Genomic DNA, 19,170 nt, shown 5'->3' on the forward strand with positions numbered 1-19,170 from the left:
ATAGATGTAACGGAAATAAGGTGAATCGGCCCATGTGTTGGTATAGCCCACGTATAGACCGATCTCCCGATTTTACTCCAAGGGCAGTAGTTTTTATCTGATTTTCATGAAATTGTAAAACAAGATTGTTTTGAAAATTCGCCTTATTTTAATCGATATATTTTGAACCAATTAACTTATCACAGATCCAACGTTCGTCATCTCAATACCTTGCATTCAAGTACAAACAACGATATAATCGGACATTTCTAGCTGGAGGTATAATTTGTTTAGTGGAAAAAGTCAGAAAAACTAAAAATAACGGGATATCTCAAAAACCGTTTCATAAAAATTTTTTAACCTTCATTTTCAAATTCAACAGATCAAAATACGTAAGAAAGGTCATCAAATGTACATTTTCAGTGTAAACTAGTGTTAACAAACACCACACAAAAATTCATATTTGGATATAAAAAAAAAACAAGACCACTTCAGTATTAGGGAGATAACACAAAGGGGGGCAAAAGAAAGCAGCTGATTTTTATCAATTTAGAATCTTGAAATATTAACTAATAAACCACAACAAATCCCATTGGAGACTTTAGGGGGGAACACAACTAAAACTCTACATAAAATTTACATATAAGAACGAACGAACACGAAACAATGAGACTGACAAAAATTGATTTTATAACAAATTTAAAACAATTTTTACACACTTTTTTATTTTAAAATATAGTTAATACCATTTAATTCAATATTCATTTCGATTTATTTTGATATAATTTTTGTTTCTCTTGTTTTATTTATTTAAAAGTGCACTTAATTTTATACTTTTTCACACTTCAAAAACCAACTGCTTACTTGCTCTCTTTTTGAAGCCGTTCTTAAAGAATACAGATGGAATAAAACAAAAACAAATACACATTGTAAAACCTTGTTTGCATAAGAAACAGTGATGCCACACTTTTTGACAAATTTCTAACTTTGATTTTTTATTTTTGGCCAAAGGGATCGACCACTGTGTGCAGGTAAGTACCTTTATCTAAATACCAGTTCTTTGGTCAAGCGCATTTTTTGTGGAAACTACACTGAAAGAATTCTCTTCGTAAAAATGAACATTTTCATTGTGAGTCTAACGTGTCACGTGTTGGAGGAACATATAACTAGAGGTGGGCGCGTGACACGAAATTCTCGTGACACGCGTGAATCACGTGAGTCGTAAACAAAATCCAAAGCAGCTCTCGTGAATATGCGTGAATGGGACTAAAATAAATATATCGTACGTGAGAAATAAAATTGGATCGTGAATGTGCGTGAATAAAATTTCGTGCGTGAGTACTGGTTTTCATTTCGTGAATGTGCGTGAGTGGGATTGGCTACCACACGTATCGTGCGTAAATAAATACTTCGTGAATGTGCGTGAGTGTGTGTGAAATTTCAGTTACGCGCACACCTCTAATATTTACGAAATTGTCGTGTACGTTCACGCAAACAGAACTTTTAAAGACGATTAACGATTCACAACAATTTTTAGACTCACGAAAATTCACGTGACTTCGACTATTAATCGGGATCACGACGAATCACGCATATTTCACAGCATTATCTTTTTACGGAAAGTTAATGTAATATATTTAGTATATATTTCGTATATTCGTAAAAGGTCGTTCGTAAATTTACAAAATTCGCTGAAAACTTTAATAAATATGTAAATGAATTCTCTCGTTGTATAAACTTACACACATCCTGAATTGGACCATTCAAAAACATGGGGAAAAGCTTTGGAATATACATATAATTACACTCTTTCTATTTTGTTTTTACAATTAGGATGTGTACACGGCACACTGGTCTATAAATGGATATAAGCGGACTGTCAAAAATATGTGGGCTAAAGGAAAATGTGTTTACTTCGAAAACGGGGAGTTCGTGCTTCAATTCTTCCCACAAACAAAAGGTAAAATCATATAAATCTTTGAAATATTTTTGAAACTTTGAAATGAATAGAGGTTTGTATTACAGAAGAGCAAGATGCCGAAACAAACCGCATAGAAATGAGGAAGATTTGGAAAGCAATTCCAGCAGGTGCACCCAGAAAAAAGTGACCCCTTCTTTAAGTTAAAATGAACTCATTGTGTAGAAAGTTGAACTTCGTATAGCGCCAAAGACATTTTTATTTGTTTGAACGATGTGATTTTCGTAGAAATTAGGTATAATGCATTCCATATATTAGTTAACGTTTTCCTATATTTATGTACCACTATACTACAGAATGAAAACATTTAACTGATTTGAATTCATATATGGAATAATTTTATTGAAAATTTTTCATTCATTTGGACAAATCTTACACATTTGTGGTAAAACTTTTACTTCATAATTAGAACTGCTTACCTTCGTTTTTAAATACAATTTTATTTATTTTTATAGGCAATTTTTTCTTCAATAAAATACACGTTTTATTAAGATATTAAAAATATTTATTAAGAATCAACAGCATCGACTGGCCTTGAAATACTAGTTTATTATTCCACTATTTCCAATTTCCATGTAATGTCATCAACTGTAAAACGCATTTTTCTTCTTGTACCTTTCACTTTTAATAATTTGCTGCATAACGATTTTGTCCTCCTTTTATAATTTCAATACCTACAAATATAAAAAATCATAAACCATTTTTGTTACAAAAGGTTAGCGTCACTGAATATTACCTGTTAATTGAAGATTCCAAAATGAAGACAAATGAAAGGGTTGTTATTCTGCTGGTGTTTTCTTTCTTTATACGCCATCACGAACATTGATAGATTTATTTTCAAAAACGAAAATTGTTCTCACTAATTTAAAATAATAAATATTTTATATATGTTATTTATTATATTATTTTACCATATTATTTTTTCACAATCTCTCCGTATACCACAACAACGCGATTCCAACTAAAAAAACAACCGACGCGCAAACATATCGATTACACCCACGCGCAAACACATCGATTACGATGACAGGTATCGATTACAGGTAGACAATAGAAATATAGGAAAATTTCCTATATTCTAACAAGTGTGTTTCCTTAAGTTTTGAAAGGATTGCATACTTCTTAGTACGAATGAACTAAAATATTTTTCTATGCCAAGTGTTGTTCGTATGTATGAAAAACTTTCTATTATAAAGGAAGTCGCAATTATCATTTTATAAGAAATTTTACTAATTTTGAGGAAACTTGGTTTTAGTTCGGTTTTTGTTTATTTTTACGAATGCTTTGTTATCGGTGAATAAAGTTTTCTTGTTCAGTAGTAAATTCTTATACCCAGCGAAGAAAATAGTATGAGTAAAATTCCATGCCTTATTCTAGTTAATGAACTATTCCTAACTGCTTACAGTTTAGGTTTTTTTTTTACTGAAACGAGTAAATTTTATTATTTCTCACAAAAATTTACCTTAATGGAAATAAAATGGATAAACTATATTGATGAAAAATTTTTCCTTTAGTTTCGAAGGCACTTTTTTCTGGGTGTGGTACAGATAATTTAAAAACAGAGTTTTCTTTGTGAGTGAGCCTGTTAAATATGTCGTTTATAACGAATATTCTGTATTTTTTTCCAAACATGTACTTCGCTGTATTTACAATTATATATATTTTTACATTTTTTATACCCTAAACCACATAGTGGTCAGGGTATAATAAGTTTGATCGGCCAAAAAATGTGCCTACCAGAAATATTGATTTTAGACCCCATAAAATATATACCGATCGACTCAGAATCACCTCCTGAGTCGATCTAGCGCTTGGTGTCCGTCCGTCCGTCCGTCTGTCCATGTATTTGTTGTTCACAGGATTCCGGTCGCAATTATTAACCGATTTTGATGAAATTTGGTACAGGGAGTTTTTTGGGCACAAGGACGACCACTATTGAATTTGGAAGAAATCGGATCAAATTTAGATATAGCTTCCATATATATGTATTGCCCGATTTCGACAAATGGGGTCACGTTGCGCTTTTTTTCAAACGGATCGTCACCAAATTTGGCAAAAGGTAATCTTTTCCATCGCCCTTCAAGTCTGCAAAATTTCATCCAAATCGGTTCAGATTTAGATATAGCTCTCATATATATGTATCGCCCGATTTTTCTAAATTTGGCCATAAAACCCTTATTTATCAACCGATCTTACTCAAATTTGGCTAAATTTAGTCTTCTGTAGCACTTACTATATGTGCAAAAAATCATCGAAATCGGTTCAGATTTAGCTATAGCTCCCATATATACGTACCGCCCGATTTTTCTAAATTTGGCCATAAAACCCTAATTTGTCAACCGATCTGACCCACATTTGGCTAAATGTAGTCTTCTATAGCACTTACTATATGTGCAAAAAATCATCGAAATCGGTTCAGATTTAGATATAGCTCCCATATATATGTATAGCCCGATTTTCCCAAATTTGGCCATAGAACCCTTATTTATTAACCGATCTTACTAAAAGTTGGCTAGATTCAGTCCTCTATAGTACTAACTATATGTGCAAAATTTCATCGAAATCGGTTCAGATGTACATATAGCTCCCATATATGTATCACCCGATTTTGAAAAATTCGCCCCTAATAACCTTATGTTTGACCATACAAGCCCCATTTCTTAACTGATCTTACTCAAATCTTGCACAAGGTAACCTTTTGTGGTATTAATCAAACCCGCAAAATATTATGCAATTTGGTTCAGATTTAGATATAGCTTCCATATATATGCATCGCTCTATTTTCCCAAATTTGGCCATAATACTCTTATTTATTAACCAATGTTACTCAAAGTTCAAATTTTGATGTACTAGCCGATCGTATTTATACGTTCTTGTAGCTTTTACATAAGAATATTGCTCGATTTTTACAAATTTTGATTTATTACCCACACTAATTTAACGATTTTCTCTTTTTTAATAATGGGCTCAACACAGCCAGTGTTGCTAGAAGTAGGGGAAATTTTCTATATGTAGGGTTTTTCTAATATTTAGCGTCTTGTAGGGACGTAGGGCCACAGTGTAGGACATTTTCACTCAACACAATTTGTAATAATTTTTACATTTTTGTGGTTCTAGAGGAGGAAATTAGAAGCCGGCAAGGCTTGATCTTTAATAATGTGTGGTATACTTTATTCCTGTAGAAAATTTTGTCAACATTTTATTTCTATAGAACATTTCGTCAAAATTGTATTTCTATAGAAATTTTTTTCAAAATATTATTTCTATAATATATTTTCTCAAAATTTTATTTCTGTGGAATTTTTTCTCAAAATTTTATTTCTATAGAATTTATTGTCAAAATTTTATTTCTATAGAAAAATTTCTCACAAAAATTTGTTTATAGAAACTTTTTCCAAATTTTTATTTTTATAGAGATTTAACAAAAAAAGGTTACTAATTTGGGTAGAATTCTACCAACTGTGGCAACCGTGGTGGTAATACCAATTTATATTCTAAGTTATACACGTTGCATATTCATGTTTTAAGATAATAAAGTACTTAGAACCATTTTTATACCCTCCACCATAGGATGGGGGTATATTAACTTTGTCATTCCGTTTGTAACACATCGAAATATTGCTCTAAGACCCCATAAAGTATATATATTCTGGGTCGTGGTGAAATTCTGAGTCGATCTAAGCATGTCCGTCCGTCCGTCTGTCCGTCTGTCCGTCCGTCCGTCCGTCCGTCTGTCCGGCTGTCCGTCCGTCTGTGGAAATCACGCTAACTTCCGAACGAAACAAGCTATCGACTTGAAACTTGGCACAAGTAGTTGTTATTGATGTAGGTCGGATGGTATTGAAAATGGGCCATATCGGACCACGTTTACGTATAGCCCCCATATAAACCGATCCCCAAATTTGGCTTGGGGAGCCTCCCGGAGCAGCAAAATTCATCCGATCCGGTTGAAATTTGGTACCTGATGTTAGTATACGGCCTCTAACAACCATGCAAAAATTGGTCCATATCGGTCCATAATTATATATAGCTCCCATATAAACCGATCCCCAGATTTGACCTCCGGAGCCTCTTGGAGGAGCAAAATTCATCCGATCCGGTTGAAATTTAGTACGTGGTTTTAGTATACGGTCTCTAACACCCATGAAAAAATTGGTCCATGTCGGTCCATAATTATATATAGCCCCCATATAAACCGATCCCCAGATTTGACCTCCGGAGCCTCTTGGTGGGGAAAAATTCATCCGATCCGGTTGAAATGTGGTACCTGATGTTAGTATACGGTCTCTAACAACCATGCAAAAATTGGTCCATATCGGTCCATAATTATATATAGCCCCCATATAAACTGATCCCCAGATTTGACCTCCGGAGCCTCTTGGAGGAGCAAAATTCATCCGATCCTGTTGAAATTTGGTACCTGATGTTAGTATACGGCCTCTAACAACCATGCAAAAATTGGTCCATATCGGTTCATAATTATATATAGCTCCCATATAAACCGATCCCCAGATTTGAACTCCGGAGCCTCTTGGAGGAGCAAAATTCATCCGATCCAATTGAAATTTAGTACGTAATGTTAGTATATAGTCTCTAACAACCATGCAAAAATTGGTCCATATCGGTTCATAATTATATATAGCTCCCATATAAACCGATCCCCAGATTTGACCTCAGGAGCCTCTTGGAGGAGCGAAATTCATCCGATCCAGTTGAAATTTGGTACATGGTGTTAGTGTATGGTATCGAACAACCATGCAAAAATTGGTCCATATCGGTCCATAATTATATATAGCAAAAGTCATCCGATGCGGTTGAAATTTGATACATTTTGTCAATATATGGCCTCTAACAGCCATGTAAAAATTGGTCAATATCGGTCTTTAGTTATATATAGCCGATGACTTATTACACAAAAATTGGTCCATATCGCCAAAAATAATCTACCAAAACTTTATTTCCATAGAAAATTTTGTCAAATTTTATTACTATAGAAAGTTGTGTCAAAATTTCATTTCTATAGAAAGTTCTGTCAAACGTTTATTTCTATAGAAATGTTTGTCAAAATTTTATTTCCATAGAAAGTTTTGTCAAAATTTTATTTTTATAGAAAATTTTGTAAAAAATTTATTTCTGTAGAAAATTTTGTAAACATTTTATTTCTATAGAAAATTTTGTCAAGTTTTTACTTCTATAGAAAATTTTGTCAAAATTTTATTTCTATAGAAAATTTTGTCAAGTTTTCATTTCTATAGAAAATTTTGTCAAACTATATTATATACGTATTTAATCGGCCTTTTTTTTGTTTAATATATACCCCGTATGGGCTAACTTACAATTTAGAAGACAGTGTTAAAAAGTTTTACGATACCTTGCCATCGGCAAGTGTTATCGCAACCCAAATAATTCGATTGTGGATGACAGCCTTTAGTAGAAGTTCCTACGCAATCCATGGTGGAGGGTACATAAGATTCGGCCTGGCCGAACTTACGGCCGTATATACTTGTTTTGTTTAATATATACCCCGTATGGGCTAACTTACAATTTAGAAGACAGTGTTAAAAAGTTTTACGATACCTTGCCATCGGCAAGTGTTATCGCAACCCAAATAATTCGATTGTGGATGACAGCCTTTAGTAGAAGTTCCTACGCAATCCATGGTGGAGGGTACATAAGATTCGGCCTGGCCGAACTTACGGCCGTATATACTTGTTGTTTTGTAATTTTTTTTAAATTTAACGAAAAATATAGTAGGGAAAATTGTTTGGGAATGTATGGGAAAGTAGGGAACTTTTTTTGTCCTTGTAGGGTAAACCGAACATTTTCCCTGGCAACATTGACTATGAGCTATAGTCAGATTGACACAAAGCACCCATAGACATGTACCCCGTAATTTTCTTAAATATGTAACTGCGGTTCATCTCCCAGACCTATATGTTACCCCACAAATGCTTATGAATACTAATTCTGGTTTAGTTTAGTTTAATGGTGGTTTAGGGTATGATATAGTCGGCCCCGCCCGACTTTCTACTTTACTTACTTGTTTTTTATAACAAAACGCATAAATCCGTTTGTCAGAGTGTATTTGTATACTTTTCTTAAACCAATAATGATTATATAGTACAAAGATTATATTGATTACCATAATAATAAACACAATTACGGTAGTAATTGTACAGGTTGTAAAATTCTATAAATATTGTACTCAGTTCAATTATGGCTGTAATTGGAAAAGCTTATATACTTCAAATACTAATGTATTTGGATTGAGTACTATGTGATTTGGGTATTATAACAAATTCCAATTACCTTTATACTCAACACAAATATTCCTTCATTTGAAAATAATTTTATGACAACCTTACAAATTGGGTAATTGGGTTTATGATTTTCGTTATAAGCTGAAAATCAAATACAATTTTTGTATTTGCTTCAAGTATTAACTTTTTTCTGTGAAATACGCATATAATTCAATTATAAACTAATATGATTGGGGATCGGTTTATCTGGGGGCTATATATAACTATAAACCGATATGGGCCAATCTTGGCATGGTTGTTAGCGGCCATATACTATAACAACGTATCACATTTCAACCGAATCAGATGAAATTTGCTCCGCAAGAGGCTACGCAAGCCAAATCTGGGGGTTGGTTTAAAGGTGATACGGTCAAAATTTGGTCAAGGGAAAACGCGTGTAAATCGGTGAAATCGTTTATTTAAAAAATCAAATTACATTTCTTTTTCAAGTTCAATTAGTATAAAATTCAGGAAAAATATTCAGTTAGGCTTTCGCTTTTCCAAATCCGAATTGCCGGGCCTCACGCTTGACTCCTGCCATCAGATTTTGTACAGCCACCTTGTCCACCTTCTTCGCCGCAGAAAGCCAGTTTGCCTTCAACTGCTGCTCGTCCTTAGCAGTTTTTTGGTCTTCTTTAGGTTCCGCTTGACAATAGCCCAGTATTTCTCAATTGGGCGGAGCTCTGGCGTGTTGGGAGGGTTCTTGTCCTTGGGAACCACCTGCACGTTGTTGGCGGCGTACCACTCCATGGCCTTTTTACCGTAATGGCAAGATGCCAAATCCGGCCAAACAGTACGGAACAACCGTGTTTCTTCAGGAAAGGCAGCAGACGTTTATTCAAACACTCTTTCACGTAAATTTCTTTGTTGACAGTCCCGGAAGCTATGAAAATGCTGCTTTTCAAGCCACAGGTACAGATGGCTTGCCGAACCAGATATTTCTTTGCGAACTTTGACAGTTTTATGTGCTTGAAAATATCTGCTACCTTTCCTCTTCCTTTTGCCGTATAAAACTCCTGTCCCGGAAGCTGCTTGTAGTCGGCTTTGACGTAGGTTTCGTCGTCCATTACCACGCAGTCAAACTTCGTCAGCATCGTCGTATACAGCCTCCGGGATCGCGCTTTGGCCATCGTATTTTGTTTATCATCGCGATTTGGAGTCACTACCTTCTTGTAAGTCGATAGTCCGGCTCGTTTTTTGGCTCGATGCACGGTTGTAGACGATACACCCAGCTTATTTGCGGCATCTCGGAGAGAGAGGTTAGGGTTTCGCTTGAAACTACCGGCAACTCTCTTTGTCGTCTCAGCGGCTTCCGGTTTTCGATTTCCCCCCGATCCAGACTTCCTGGCTGTCGACAAACGTTCCCCAAACACTTTAATTACATTTGTAACGGTTGATTTGGCAACTTTTAGCGATTTTGCCAGCTTTGCGTGCGAGTAGCTCGGATTTTCGCGATGCTCGAGCAAAATTTTGATACGCTGCTCTTCTTGCATGGACGGCATTTTGACAACTGAAGAGTGAATTCCAAAATCAAAATAGGAGCAACATTCTACACACACACACCTTCAACATGAGGGGTGTTCAGGTTTTTTAAATGCAAAATTGAAAGAAATACGTCAAGTTTATATTGACCAAATTTTGACCGTATCACCCTTTATATGGGGTTTAGTGATCCGATATAGCCCATTTGCAATACCAAGTTTCAAGTCGATAGCTTGTTTTGTTCGGAAATTAGCGTGACGGACGGACGGACATCGCTAGATCGACTCAGAATTTCACCATTACCCAGAATATAAACTTTATGGGGTATAAGGCCAATATTTATGGCAATGTTAATGTACTCCCCATCCTATGGTGGAGGGTATAAAACGTCTTTAAAATAAAGTTTCAATACTATCACGTTTCCTATTTATGAACGCTTTTCTATACCCACCACCATAGAATGGTGATGGGGGTATAATAAGTTTGTCATTCCATTTGTAACACATCGATATATCGATTTCTGACTATATAAAGTATATATATTCTTGATCAGGGAGAAATTGTAAGACGATATAAGCATATCCGTCTGTCTGTTGTAATCACGTTAAAGTCTTCAATAATGGAGCTATCGTTCTGAAACTTGGCACGGAAACGTCTTTTGTCTGCACGCAGGCCACGGTCGGAGATGGGCTATATCGGTCCAGGTTTTGATTTAGCTCCCATATAAACCGATCCCCCGATTTGGGGTCTTGGGCTTATACACACATATGTTTGGGTGTAAAAATTATATGTTTGGAACTCAAATTTTTTAACACAATATTTTTAAGTGCAAGCATATAATGTTCATAAACTAGCGTAATATGTTTGAAACGTATACGTTAATATGTTAGAACATATTATGTTTGGGACATAAAATGTTTGTAAATATAATATGCTTAGATGAAAACATATACTAATTTAGAAATAGCCTATAAACATATATGTGTTTAGAAAGAGAGACCTAGAGAATACGTATGCTGCAAGTAAAATAATGGAAGTAACCAATTGACGCCTTAAAAATATATCCACACAAGGAAAATTTCATTAAAATTTTTTTCTACCAGTGTATGCCCTAAGGTGCAACATAATATGTTTGAACAATACAAACAATATTTAATTTGGACCAATCCTGAAAATATAAATGCTTGAAGCAAAATGTGTTTGGGGTATATGTTACAGAAGCGATTTTTTTTTTTGAGGGTGTAGAAACCATAGTTTGTATTCAATTTGCCTGAAATTAGAAATCTAGAGGCATTCTAGGACCATTAAAAGGTGTGCCAAAAATGGTGAGTATCGGTCCATGTTTTGATATAGCCCCCATATAGACCGATCTCCCGATTTTTCTTCTTTGGCCTTCTAGAATCCGTATTTTTTATCCAATTTGCCTGAAATTCGAAACCTAGAGGTATTCTAGGACCATAAAGAGGTGTGCCGAAAATGGTGAGAATCGGTCCATGTTTTGATATAACCCCCATATAGACCCATCTCCCGATTTTACTTTTTGGGTTTCTAGACCCATAATACATACTTTATGGGGTCTAAGACCAATATTTCGATGTGTTACAAACGGAGGGTATAATATAGCGATTTATATTGTTGTATTACATATCAGCCACCCTGAATTAGTTGACCGATTTCAACCCCATTTTGGTTTGTTTTATTGAAATGAGTTCACATTAGCATGGCGAAAATGAAAACTTGTGTGTCTGTGGACTAGCTGGAATAATCTCAAGAATTGATTTAAACTTAGAAGAAATATCAAACCATCACCTATCGTATTTTTTTGTTCGTCTCCATACATCAACTTGCCATGGGACTGTTCGCCCGGCTTTCCTTTTAACATTGTTTTCGATGACTATTTGTTAGCGATAAAAACATTTATCACAAATCAAATTAGCCCTATCGAAAGTTTCGAGGAAAGTATCAAAATACAAAAAACAGATAAACCAGCTGAATCAGCCGGATGTTGCAAAATAGGAAAGAGAAAAAAATTTATATTTTCTTTTCGAGGGCGTGTTTTCCTCCTGAATATCAATACATCCATTCATCTTTTAACAAACATCAAAGTTTTCATTTCATCTTTTCCTGTTTCTTTAAGCAATCGGAGATTCTTGGCGATGTTGGAAGGCCGTTTGTTCTATATATAGCTTCGCGTTTGAAAGGAACGCACTTTTCATCCTGGACTTTTTTCCATCTGCAAACAAACTTATCCAATAAAACTTTTGTCAACATTGATTTAAAGGTGGTCCTTGTTGTTGGCCTATCTTCCTGCCAAAGGTAAATAAAGTTGACAGTTATACAAACACATTTACAAATTTACAGGAAAGCTAAAAATACTTTACCCAAAAAGGCTAACAATATCCTGGTTGTTAGATTCACAAGACATATTCAGGACACAAAAGCTACTTCAAGTTGGAAATACAAATATTAGCATTGCCTTACACATGTCCTTCCATGACACCCACTTCATTCAAGCAACAAGGAAAGAAAAGGAACCATGCTTATATATATATATATTTTTTTTTTTTCATTCTTAAACGGTTTGTTTTCTTCGTTTTGTAAATAATTTAAATTTTTTATTTACACTGCGACAAGTATATCAAATTACCATTCGTAAATCAGATCAGATTTTTTTCACGCAGTCATATTGTGTGAGGTGTATGTATGGATTTTGAATTCAGGATTCCCGACACGTCCCAAGAGATACAAATATGGATGAATACTTAAACCCATATTAAGTGTGTGTGGTACAAGAAAAATCACTTTTGCTCATGTTGCTTTCTAAGACGGATGCTAGCGAAATCCTCCTGAACGCATTTGCTGAGGTGTAGATTTAATTCACATAGATTTGTGATGAACATTTTTAAAGCTAAGGAAATGATGTTATTGGCTGAATTAATTACACTTTATTTAAAAGTGGTTGATGAATTGATGTGGAGACAATATTACACAGCAAGAAAAAAGTACGGTGGTTCGTACACTGAAAAAACTTGTCCGGCTCCAATGAATTTGTCTTTACACTAATGATTTTGGTATTTTTTATACCATTCACTACTACTGTGGTAGAGGCTATAGTAGATTTGTATATAACTTCAAGAAGGAGCAGTCTGAGACCCATCGATTAGTATACTGATCGGCTTAGAATTAAATTTTGAGTTGATTTAACGATGTCCGTCTATTTGTCTGTCTGTATATGCCATTTGGTGAGCAAAGTACAGCTTGCAATTTAAGTCCGTTCGTCCACCAAATTTGGAACAGGTTCTTTCTTCAGGTCAGAGACAATCGCTATTTTTTCGGAAAAAATGTGTTCAACCTTAGATATAGCTGCCATATATATTTACCACTGATTTTATCATAATTGACGTGATTATGAACCTTATTCAAATTTTGTACATGTGAATGTTTTGCAAGTCCCGTAAAGCTTGGACAATATCAGCTGATACGGTTCAGATTTATATATAACTCCCATATATTTCGCCCAATCTACATTTATATGGGCCCAGAGACCAGAATTTTACACAGAAAAAAAAATCACGAAACTTTTTGCAAATAAAGATTTAATTGAGTTTTAACCAAGTATATACGGCCGTAAGTTCGGCCAGGCCGAAGCTTATGTACCCTCCACCATGGATTGCGTAGAAACTTCTACTGAAGCCGATGGCAAGGTATCTTAAAACTTCCTAACACCGTAATATATACCACATAGTCCATACGTGGTATATATTAAACTAAAAAAGTATATAATTAAGTTTAAAGTTTCTATAGAAATAAAATGTTGACAACATTTTCTATAGAAGTAAAATTTTGACAAAAATTTCTATAGAAATAAAATTTAGAAAAAATTTTCTATAGAAATAAAATTTTGACAAAATTTTCTATAGAAATAACATTTTGACAATATTTTCTATAAAAATAAAATTTTGGTAGATTATTTTTGGCTCGAGTGGCAACCATGATTATGAACCGATATGGACCAATTTTTGTGTGATTGGGGATCGGCTATATATAACTATAGACCAATATGGACCAATTTTGGCATGGTTATTAGCGGCCTTATACTAACACCACGTTGCAAATTTCAACCGGATCGGATGAATTTTGCTCCTTCAAGAGGCTCCGGAGATCAAATCTGGGGAACAGTTTATATGGGAGCTATATATAATTATGGACCGATATGGACCAATTCTTGCGTGTTTGTTAGAGACCACATTCTAACAGCATGTTCCAACACCACGTTGCAACACCACGTTGCAAATTTCAACCGGATCGGATGAATTTTGCTCCTTCAAGAGGCTCCGGAGATCAAATCTGGGGAACGGTTTATATGGGAGCTATATATAATTATGGACCGATATGGACCAATTCTTGCGTGTTTGTTAGAGACCACATTCTAACAGCATGTTCCAAATTTCAACCGGATCGGATGAATTTTGCTCCTCCAAGAGGCTCCAGAGGACAAATCTGGGGATCGATTTATATGGGGGCTATATATAATTATGGACCGATATGGACCAATTCTTGCATTGTTGTTAGAGACCATATGCTAACACCACGTACCAAATTTCAACCGGATCGGATGAATTTTGCTCCTCTAGGAGGCTCCGGAGGTCAAATCTGGGGGTCGGCTTATATGGGGGCTATATGTAATTATGGGTCGATGTGGACCAATTTTTGCATGGTCATTAGAGAACATATACCAACACCATGTACCAAATTTCAGCCGGATCGGATGAAATTTGCTTCTCTTAGAGCAATCGCAAGCCAAATTTAGGGGACCGTTTATATGGGGGCTATACGTAAAAGTGGACCGATATGGACCAATTTTTGCATGGTTGCTAGAGATCATATACTAACACCATGTACCAAATTTCAGCCGGATCGGATGAAATTTGCTTCTCTTAGAGCAATCGCAAGCCAAATTTGGGGGTCCGTTTATATGGGGGCTATACGTAAAAGTGGACCGATATGGCCCATTTGCAATACCATCCGACCTACATCAATAACAACTACTTGTGCCAAGTTTCAAGTCGGTAGCTTGTTTCGTTCGGAAGTTAGCATGATTTCAACAGACGAACCGACGGACGGACGGACATGCGCAGATCGACTCAGAATTTCACCACGACCCAGAATATATATACTTTATGGGGTCTTAGAGCAATATTTCGATGTGTTACAAACGGAATGACAAAGTTAATATACCCCCATCCTATGGTGGAGTGTATAAAAATTTATTTTTTTCTCCTTCCTAAAATTAGCAGAAATGTACGAGAACGCCATCCAGTGTCAATTTACCATCAGCCAATTAAAATAACAAAAATATTTATGTTTTATACTACACTTCTAATTGACTCTGTGAAATATATTACATGTATTATGTGGTTATTGCTAACTCTTGCAAGATTTTACTTGGAAAAAAATTCCTAGCAAAAACTTGCAGCTTCCCTATTTCTCAAATGTCAAATTTAATTTCACTCTGACTCACCTACTCCAAAAATTAAATGAACGTCTCCAGTAAAAATTTGTGATAATTATCAAAAATTAGTGGGTACTTGAACGGGGCTAGAGGAGCTAAACCGTGTAGGTTAGGTATCGTAGATCAGGTGTCCATTGTGATACCATACGCGATTTACATCTCTCTTAGTAATGAGTGCTTCTATGTTTAGCTCAATGACAACTTGTCATTGAAAAGTGAACTCTTTTTTATAGCCGAGTTCTGCCGTCTCACATTGCAGTGAAGTACTTCAAAAAGCTTTGAAACATTCAGCATCAATCGCAGAAACACATTTTGCTCTTTGCTCGAAACTGGGGTTGAATCCATGACCCTTTGTATACAAGGCGGGCCATTGCACAACAGTGGCTTCGCGTAAGGCGCACGGCGATGAATTCCCACTTTTAAAAATTATTAAAATTTAAGCTCTTCCCTTTTGTGCGACACGCATGCGACTAAAGTCGCACAATTTGCATATTTTAAAAAATTCGCACAAAAAGTCGCATGAAGTCAGAAAGGTTGCAAAATGCGACTAAAGTCGCACAACGGTAATATGGGGGCAATATAGAATTATGAATTTGATACGGACCGCTTATATGGGGGCAATATAGAATTATGAATTTGATACGGACCAATTTTTGTGTGATTGGGGATCGATTTATCTGAGGGCTATATATAACTATAGACCGATATGGACCTAATTAGGCATGGTTGTTAACGGCCATATACATAATGTACCAAATTTCAACTGACTCGGATGAAATTTGCTCTTCCAAGTGGCTTCAAAACCAAATCTCCGGATCGGTTTATATGGGGGCTATATATGATTATGGACTGATGACCACTTTTGGCATGGTTGTTAAATACCATATACTACCACCACGTACCAAATTTCAACCAGATCGGATGAATTTTCCTTCTCCAAAAGGCAACGGAGGTCAAATCTGGAGATCAGTTTATATGGGGGCTATATATAATTATGGACTTATATGAACCAATTCCTGCATGGTTGATGGATACCACATACTAACATCACGTACCAAATTTCAACCGAATCGGATGAATGTTGCTCTTCCAAGAGGCTCCGGAGGTCAAATCTGGGGATCGGCTTATATGGGGCCTATATATAATTATAGACCGATTTCGACCAATTTTTGCATGGGCGTTTGAGGTCATATATTAACACCGCGTACCAAATTTCGACTGAATCAGATGAATTTTTGTCTTCCAAGACGATCCGGAGGTCAAATCTGGTCATTGGTTTATATGGGGGCTATATATAACTATGGACCAATGTGGACCAATTTTCGCATGGTCATTAGAGACCATATACTAAAACCACATACCTTAGAGGCTCCGCAAGCCAAATCAGAGGATCGGTTTATATTGGGGGCTATATATTATTATGGACCGCTGTGGACCAATTTTTGCATGGTTGTTAGAGACCATATCCTTACACCATGTACCAAATTTCAGCCGGATCGGATGAAATTTGCTTCTCCTAGAGGCTCCGTAAGCCAAATCGGGGGATCGGTTTATATGGGGGCTATATATAATTATGGACCGCTGTGGACCAATTTTTGCGTGGTTTTTAGAGACCATAGACAAACACCATGTACCAAATTTCAGCCGGAGCGGATGAAATATACTTCTCTTAGAGGCTCCGCAAGCCAAATCTGAGGGTCCGTTTATATGGGGTCTATACGTAAAAGTCGACAGATATGGCCCATTTGCAATACCATCCGACCTACATCAATAACAACTACTTGTGCCAAGTTTCAAGTCGATAGCTTTTTTCGTGCGGAAGTTAGTGTGATTTCAACAGACGAACGGACGGACATGCTTAGATCAACTCAGAATTTCACCACGACCCAGAATATATATATATATATATATATATATATATATTTTATAGAGTCTTAGAGCAATATTTCGATGTGTTAAAAAACAAATGACAAAGTTAATATACCACCCATCCTATGGTGGAGGGTATAATTAATTGGATCAATTAATTTCGTGATTGAAGACAAAAAAATTTGTTGTCTTCCTTCAAATTTTGCACAAAGAATACAATTAATAGTATTGTCAAGTATGCCAAATTTGATTGAAATTGTTTGAGATTTATATATAGTTCACATATATATCTTTCGCACGATTTACACCACCGGAGGCCAGTACTTTACTCTGATTCACGTGAAATTTTGTAGAGATAGTAGAATCAATATTCTAACAATGCTTCCCAAATTTAGTCAAAATTGGTTCAGATGTATAGCTCCCATATATATCATTCGTCCGATATACACTTAAATGGCCCCAGAGACCAGAATTTCATATTGATTTACTTCCACTTTTGCACAAGGAGTACAACTGATGGTGTCATCAGGTATGCCAAATATCGTCATATATAAATAAATAAATATCATATGGGCCAAGAGGCCAGAGTTTCAATTTAATTTGCTTCAAATGTTGCACAAAATGATTGCCTGAAATTTGAAATCTTGAGGTATTTTAGGACCATAAATATGTGTCCCGAAAATCGTGCTTATCGGTTCATGTTTTGGCATAGCCCCCATAGAGATCGATCTCCCGATTTTACTTCTTGGGCTTCTAGAAACCATAGTTTCTATCCGATTTCCCTGAAATTTTAAATCTAGAGGTATTTTACGACCACAAATATGTGTGCCGAAAGTGGTGGTATAGCCCCAATATAGACCAATCTCCCGATTATAGTCCTTAGGCTTTTAGAAACCATAGTTTTTATGCCATTTTCCTGAAATTGGAAATGTAGTGGTATTTCAGCACCGTAAGTCGGTGTGTATCGGTCTATGGTTTGCTACACTGATAGAAAAAGTTTCGTTATATTATCGAAATATGTCATTAACAGTGAGCCAATGAAACAAATACGTTAGTAGAATGGAATTCTTCGTTATTTTAACGAATTTGCTATTAAATAACGTAACGTTTCGTACTATTAATGAATATTTTCATTGTATTAAAGATAATTTTTCGTTATATCAATGAACAATTTTCGTTGGCTCAATTTTAATGAAATTTTCTTTGTGTGTATAGCCCTCATATGGACCGATGAACCGATTTTTATACGGTCCACTTTTACGTATAGCCCCCATATAAACCGATCCCCAGATTTGGCTTGCGGTGCCTCTAAGAGAAGCAAATTTCATCCGATACGGCTGAAATTTGGTACATGGTGTTAGTATATGGTCTCTAATTTGGTACATGGTGTTAGTAACAGGTTGGCTAGTTCCCGGTCTGACACATAGATGGCGTCGCTAGTATTAAATGCATATTACTTTTCAAATGATTGTTCCAAAATTAGACGACTGTAAGTCAATTAGTTTGTGAGATACTTTTGTTATTGTGAAAAAAATCGAAAAAAAGGAATTTCGTGTTTTGATAAAATACTGTTTTCTGAAGGGAAAAAATACGGTGGAAGCAAAAACTTGGCTTGATAATGAGTTTCCGGACTCTGCCCCAGGCAAATCAACAATAATTGATTGGTATGCAAAATTCAAGCGTGGTGAAATGAGCACGGAGGACGGTGAACGCAGTGGACGCCCAAAAGAGGTGGTTACCGACGAAAACATCAAAAAAATCCACAACATGATTTTGAATGACCGTAAAATGAAGTTGATCGAGATAGCAGAGGCCTTAAAGATATCAAAGGAACGTGTTGGTCATATCATTCATCAATATTTGGATATGCGGAAGCTCTGTGCAAAATGGGTGCCGCGCGAGCTCACATTTGACCAAAAACAACAACGTGTTGATTATTCTGAGCGATGTTTGCAGCTGTTAACTCGTAATACACCCGAGTTTTTCCGTCGATATGTGACAATGGATGAAACATGGCGCCATCACTACACTCCTGAGTCCAATCGACAGTC

General features: G+C 35.8%; 1 long non-coding RNA gene across 1 annotated transcript; it reads right to left on the bottom strand.

The window, feature by feature from the left end:
* Positions 1 to 2,377: 2,377 nt before the first annotated feature.
* Positions 2,378 to 2,894, bottom strand: LOC142233076 (uncharacterized). The gene is made up of 2 exons (XR_012721306.1): positions 2,694 to 2,894; positions 2,378 to 2,631 (listed from the first exon to the last, which is right to left on the bottom strand). It is a non-coding gene; the product is annotated as an uncharacterized LOC142233076 (long non-coding RNA).
* Positions 2,895 to 19,170: the final 16,276 nt, after the last annotated feature.

The sequence above is a fragment of the Haematobia irritans genome, chromosome 4, assembly GCF_050003625.1.
Source record: "Haematobia irritans isolate KBUSLIRL chromosome 4, ASM5000362v1, whole genome shotgun sequence".
Classification (NCBI taxonomy): Eukaryota; Metazoa; Arthropoda; class Insecta; order Diptera; family Muscidae; genus Haematobia; species Haematobia irritans.